At 34.7% G+C, this 6,244-nt stretch overlaps 1 long non-coding RNA gene across 1 annotated transcript; it reads right to left on the bottom strand.

The window, feature by feature from the left end:
- Window positions 1–705: 705 nt before the first annotated feature.
- LOC129438273 (uncharacterized) lies at window positions 706–3,519 on the bottom strand. Its single transcript, XR_012360075.1, has 3 exons — window positions 3,358–3,519; window positions 3,089–3,234; window positions 706–2,397 (listed from the first exon to the last, which is right to left on the bottom strand). It is a non-coding gene; the product is annotated as an uncharacterized lncRNA (long non-coding RNA).
- Window positions 3,520–6,244: the final 2,725 nt, after the last annotated feature.

The raw sequence follows: 6,244 nt of genomic DNA, 5'->3' as shown, positions 1-6,244 counted from the left end.
TATGAGTTCATATTTAACTAATAAATATGCCTTTTTGGACGAATTTCAAAGTGAAAGTGTAATACCGCTTTTATCCACCAGATGGATTATCGAATTTATCAAAAACGGTAGTAAAAAAAGAGTTTATGTTTTATTTTAACTGCCTTTATGTTTGATAGTCATTCTGAGTCTGATCTCTAACATAAATTCCTTTAAAAAACGCTATTTTTTAAGCTTTTTGCTCAAAATTTTTGAAGAGAAATATCCATATTTCAGTGGATAAATTAAGTAGAAAAAGTAAATATATAATGAAACGTTTTTTCCCCATTTTGTTTGTTTGTTTGTTTGTGTATTGTTTGTTTGAAAGCAGAGGGTGTGTTCTTTAATTTGATATAATTTGTATGTTTATATATTTATAGAAAATGATTTTTCCTGCAAGGAATTTTGTGAAAATTTTGTTAAAATCACAAAAATGCAGGTGGGCAACTTTTCTCAAAAAGGCTGGCGGTGAATGAGTTAATTTTAATGTGTACATCGGTCCCACATAATCCGATTGTGTAAAACCAACATAATTGTCCTCAATTAATTTTTATGTGTCAGACCAAAACATTTTAATTATTTTAAGTAGTCTAATATAAATATGTTGACTCAAAGTGATACTTCTCTTTACTAAAACATTACAAAATAAATCTGTTAAAGTAATTTTATTATGTAAGGGGACTAGATTTTCATCTGTAATTCCAACATGCTTTTTTAATGCTTATATTATGGGATTATGTAACTCTAAAGCAATTTCATTGTCTCTGGCACCAGAATAATCACCCCATAATTATCCAAATGTTATTTATTGTTTTTTAAATACAAAATACATTTGCATTGGCATAAAAAGCAAAGAGTTTTGTACAATTGTTTAGTGATATTGAGGCAAACCACTGCTTTCAGATCACCAATTCATTTAAATCACTACACATTAATTCATTAACAGTCAATAACTATTACAAAAATAAGCACATGCAGAAAATACATAAAGGGACAATTTCCCAGAAAGGTTGTAGATTAAGCCATTACTAGGCCCTTGTTATATTAAGATATGTTTTACAAAAAAAGTTTACAAACAAACCTACCTTACAAAAACAACACTGGAGTACATCTTTAGACAAAACAATGGCACTGATATATGTCAAGATATGTCAGTGCAATATGTTTTCAAATTAAGGCATTGCAAAAGTCTGGGACTAGGAAAAGCCATCTGTGAAACTGACCCAAATGTTTAAAATAGTTACAATCACAGTAGATTTAGGCTATATCCACACGAAGCCGGTGCATTCCCTATCCGATCATTTTTTTCCCTTGCTCTAAAAAAATAATCCGTAAAAACGAAACCACTGAAACCGGTGTAGTATATATGCCGGACCAGTATGGGGCGCTGTAATTCTGCTACAGATATTCACTATACACGGAGAAGAAGACTTTGAGCATGCGCATAACCAACGTATGGTGTTGTCCATTATCGCTTGTTGGTCACCACAATTGCATAGAAGCAATAGATTTTGCTGTAATAAAGCTAGTAGGCTTTAGTTGCTTCTGTAGCACGAACACAATCACATAGTCCGCCGTTATTGTTGTTGCTGTTACGTGTGACGCTTCCGACACGTGATGTGATGACGTTTTCGCTTCACAAAATATACGGATTGGCTGTACAGACGAAACCGCAAGGGTGTCGGTTTCAGATTTATCCACTTTAGGACCAGGTTTCAAAAAATAGCGGTTTCACTCTCTGAAATCGCCGGATCCGTGTGGATGAAACGCCAATACGATAACAAATGTATGCGTATACAGTGATTCGCGTCTCCGTGTGGACAGCCCCTTAGAAGTGCTAAAGCACAAACACTGCATTCCAAGTGACATGCAAAACAGTAAGTACTATTATTTTTAAAATGGATTTACAAACTGGAAAATATCAATCCTTAAGAAAGTCAGAGCTACAGCATTTGTATAAACTGTTAATCAAAGATTCAACAAAAACAAAATACAACAACCATTTCCAAAATCGACTCTGAGCAGCAAACTGTTAATGTATTAATAAGAGAAAACACTTAAAACAGATAAACAAAGTCAAAAATGAGCAGCACAGTCTTTCTGATCCTTTCACTGAAAGAAACAGTTTGTCAAAGTTACGCTCAATGCAGTTCCATTAAAATCTTTTGGATTTCCTCAAAAATAAAGCAGAGATCAGGATAGCTCAGGTTTAAGGCATACATCAGCTCAAACAACATGGCAAGATGTTGCAACACCTTCATGCCTTCCAGGACTATACAAAGATCCTCTTCTTCATCAAAAGAAGCATGTTGTTTGAGAGCACAAATCCCAACAGTGGTGTCTTCAAATGACCTCATTGATGCTGACTTCATCCATGCCCTGTACAAAACAGACAAATGTAGTTAAAGAAACAAAAGAAAGGTTACTGTTACAATAAAAGTGTCATTGGAAATTAGTACAATGCAAACAAATATAAATGTAAGTACACAGACCCATCTGCATTGCCACAGCATGTTACAATTAGTTACAAATACATGGGTTACAAAGCAAGGCAGCTGCACTGTCCACTGCTCCAGGTGTGTGTGCGCGTTTACTACACTGGAATGAGTAAAATGATACCTGACAATTACAGCAAAAGTGAATTCTCTCATTTTCTCACTCTCATGTTGTTACAGACCTGTATAAATGTCTGTTTTCTGGTGAACACAAAGGAAGATATTTATTTTGAGGAATGTGTGCAACCAAACTGTTCATGAGCCCCATTCACTTCCATAGTATTATTTTTCCCCACTATGGAAGTGAATGGGGCTTATGATTGGTTTGGTTACAAACATTCCTCAAAATATCTTCCTTAGTGTTCATAAGAACAAAGACATTTATACAGGTTTGTAACAACATGATAGGGAGTAAGTGATGAGAATTTTTATTTTTGGGTGAACTACCCCTTTAAATCTTCCCAGGTGTTTTAATGACCCGTGTGCCAAAAGATGTTGTAACTAAAACATACTAAACGTTCTGTACTTCCAACAATGTTTACACATTTTTATGTCTATGAATCTATATTACTTACATCTGTCATTTGATCATTAATTGTTTGAAGTCTTTTTGCTAGCTGTCCTCCTTTCTGATAGAAGAGTTTCGTCAGGTTTTTGGATTGGAGGTCCAGGTGACACAGGAACATAAGACAGTAGTGATTCTTTTAAATTCAGCATTTATCTGAAAACAAATTAACCAACAATTGTTTTGAGTACTGCGAGTCAAAGAATAATACATGTATATTAGTTACAAAAATAAGAGTTAGCTCCTAACAGCAGTACAAAAGTGAAAGAAATTACTTACCAATGCTTTTGAGTGTATAGCGCATGCAAGGATGATGGACCTATAAGAGGAAATATGTGAAATCAACACATAACCTCAAATGATTGAGACCACACATACACAGAGCAATAATGAATTAAGTATTATATCTGTCATAGTACTCAATTTTGGACAAAATGAGACCCTGAAGCTATTTTGGGGATTTTCGCCTGGATTTGGCCTACCCAATTTCAAAAGCTTCCCATACCCACATGCAGAGGTTTACATACAAATGTTTGGTATCATTTTACAGGAAACCCTTTGAAATTACATAAAACACTGTTGAAAGTGCTAAACATGGTTGTATGTGATGTCAGTCCTCTAATAAGCACAAAAATAAATAGGCGCTTTTTGATGTTTTTTTTCTAAAGTTTTTATTTAAAAGTGTATAACTCTGGCCCTGAGTGCCTCAGCTCCCTGCAGACAGTTTTGTTTGATTCCAGCAATTGCCAGCTTTCAGAGGAAAAAATATTTTTTTCTCTATCATAATCTATGCAAAAGTTATTTTACTCCAACTGATGGGAGGAATAATACCCTTTTTGTATACAATTTCTGCCTAAAAACATTTGAAGTGCTCCCATAACCACATACAGTGGAATAAATGCAATTGCTTTATATCATTTTAAAGAAAACCCTTTGAAGTTACATAAAAAGCTGCTGTTTGTGACAAATAGTGTTATTTATGTTGTTTTTCATATGATGAAATTTTCTTTTTTTATGTTGTAAATACTGCCTTTGATAGTGTATAACTCTGGTTCTGGGTGCTCTAGCAGACTGCAGACAGTTCTGGTTGTTACCAGCAGCAGACAGTAAACACCCAAAAAAAGAATGATCTCTTTAGTATGTCGCATTCAAAAGTTATTTTCATTTTACTGAAGTGTCCGAAAATACATTTTTCATATAAATATTAATTTTTTGTTTTGGACATATAATAAATAACAAGGGATTATTCATGCACACAACCTAAGAAAATGCTGTGAATGGACTCATTTTTTAGAGCAGGACCTAAGAGAAAAGATGGTGTATCATTTGTGGCTATATGTGCTATCTGAGGCAGTCCACACTCAATAAGGCTGTAGCCTTATTCCTGAGAATGAGAGCTTTCATTTGATATAAGACTTGCCCATGTTTGTCATACTTGAAAAATATGAAATATGTGAATATTAAATCATATAAAAAATTATGGGGGGGGTGATAGTGTAAATTAAGTGTAAATAACTTTCTTACAGTAAAAGATTTCTCAAAGTGATGCATATCTGGAGAAAGTAGAGAGTCTAAGCTTTCAAACAGTATCTCATATGTGTTACTGGGGTCCATGATGGACCATTAAAGATTAAAAGAATATTTTATTTGAGTCAAAATACGAAATTTTGTACCCGGGACTGGGTCCTCAGGGTTTAAGAGGTTAAAACAACAAGGTGCTCTTCTGAAAACGTCAGCTTTAAGGTGTGGCCACTTCAAAGCGATTTTTTTTTTAGTTAATATACCAGACGTCACGCGAGACATTTAAAAAAAAGCTTTTTCTAATTGAATCAAGTGTTGCTCGTGGCGTAGCGAAGTCACGAATAACTGACGCGGGTCTGTTAATCTGATTAAGCAGACACTTTGTTTTATACGCAATGTCATTATTAATGTAGTCAATTGATATCATCTGGTAAATTACTTACATGGATAATGTTACTCTGGACAGAATAACTTTTGGTTAGCGTTTTATTTGTCCTGACACGTTTCCATAGAACAACTGAGTAAAAAGTGCCTCAAAAGTCAACTCAAAGCTGACAGTTTTCAACTCAGATAAAACAACCAAACGTGAAATAACGTTAAACAGCTGACGTTTTTAAAACGCTGTTTTTCTTTATGAGCCTGCTGACTGACTGACTGACTGACTGACTGTAACGTTAACTTACTCCACCAACCTCCTCCAAACGAATTTTTACTACAAGTCATTGCAATGGCTACATATAGTAAAAAAAAAAAACCTGTCTATCTCGTTAAGATGTATCACGTATAAAGCAAGCATAAATAAATAATAGAACTTACTTTAATAATGTGGTGTCCGTCTGAGAGAGTTCTTCTGACTGACTGCTGTGCTGAGTCTTCATTTTGTCGCGCAAAACAAACGATATTTATTCTTCTTTTATGGCAATTGACGTCCTTTTCATTGAGCTTTACTGCCACCTGCTGCTCAGGAGGTGCCGTTTTGTGTGCAAACCCAATTTTATTGCTTTAAGTATTCAATTCAATCAATTTTAATCAATGTGAGAATAATGTGTTCATTTTACATTCAAACTAAACATTTTAATCCTAATCAATGAAATTATGTTCACACAAGGAATATAAATATTTTGTGTTGCATATACATGTTTATTTTGTGTGAATTCAAAGACCCACTAAGTCCATTTTTTTCAGTGTACCACATGTTGATCTCGTAGGTGTTCTGATACTTTCCTTCTTTAATCTGCTGCCATTCGCCTTTCTCCTTCTTCTTAGAATCATCTTGCTTCTCTTGCTTCTTCCAGCCAGGCGGGGTCTCACACACCAGCATGATTGGTAGGATCACAATGATTATTTTCAGAAAATCAGCCATTTCTTCTGTTCTGTGTAGACAGGACAGTGCTAACTAATTTTACCTACAATATCTTCTAGGTTAAACTTCCCTTGCTCCCGTGAAAAATACACAGGGGTCACGTCTTCCGGGTCCACTAACTTACCCACACTTCTCTTACCTAAATTAACTAAACAACAACTTCACTGTCCTGAACAGAACAAACCAACTGTTTCTTGATGTGGCTTAGATGTATTCACGAAGGTCTTTCTGCAATCTTTACTGCTGTTAGTGTGGTTATAAGAACTTGATAAAAGCCTTCCC

This window comes from Misgurnus anguillicaudatus, chromosome 21 (genome assembly GCF_027580225.2).
Source record: "Misgurnus anguillicaudatus chromosome 21, ASM2758022v2, whole genome shotgun sequence".
Lineage (NCBI taxonomy): Eukaryota > Metazoa > Chordata > Actinopteri > Cypriniformes > Cobitidae > Misgurnus > Misgurnus anguillicaudatus.
The sequence above is the reverse complement of the archived record's forward strand: the minus strand, read 5'-3'. Positions and strand labels throughout refer to the sequence as shown.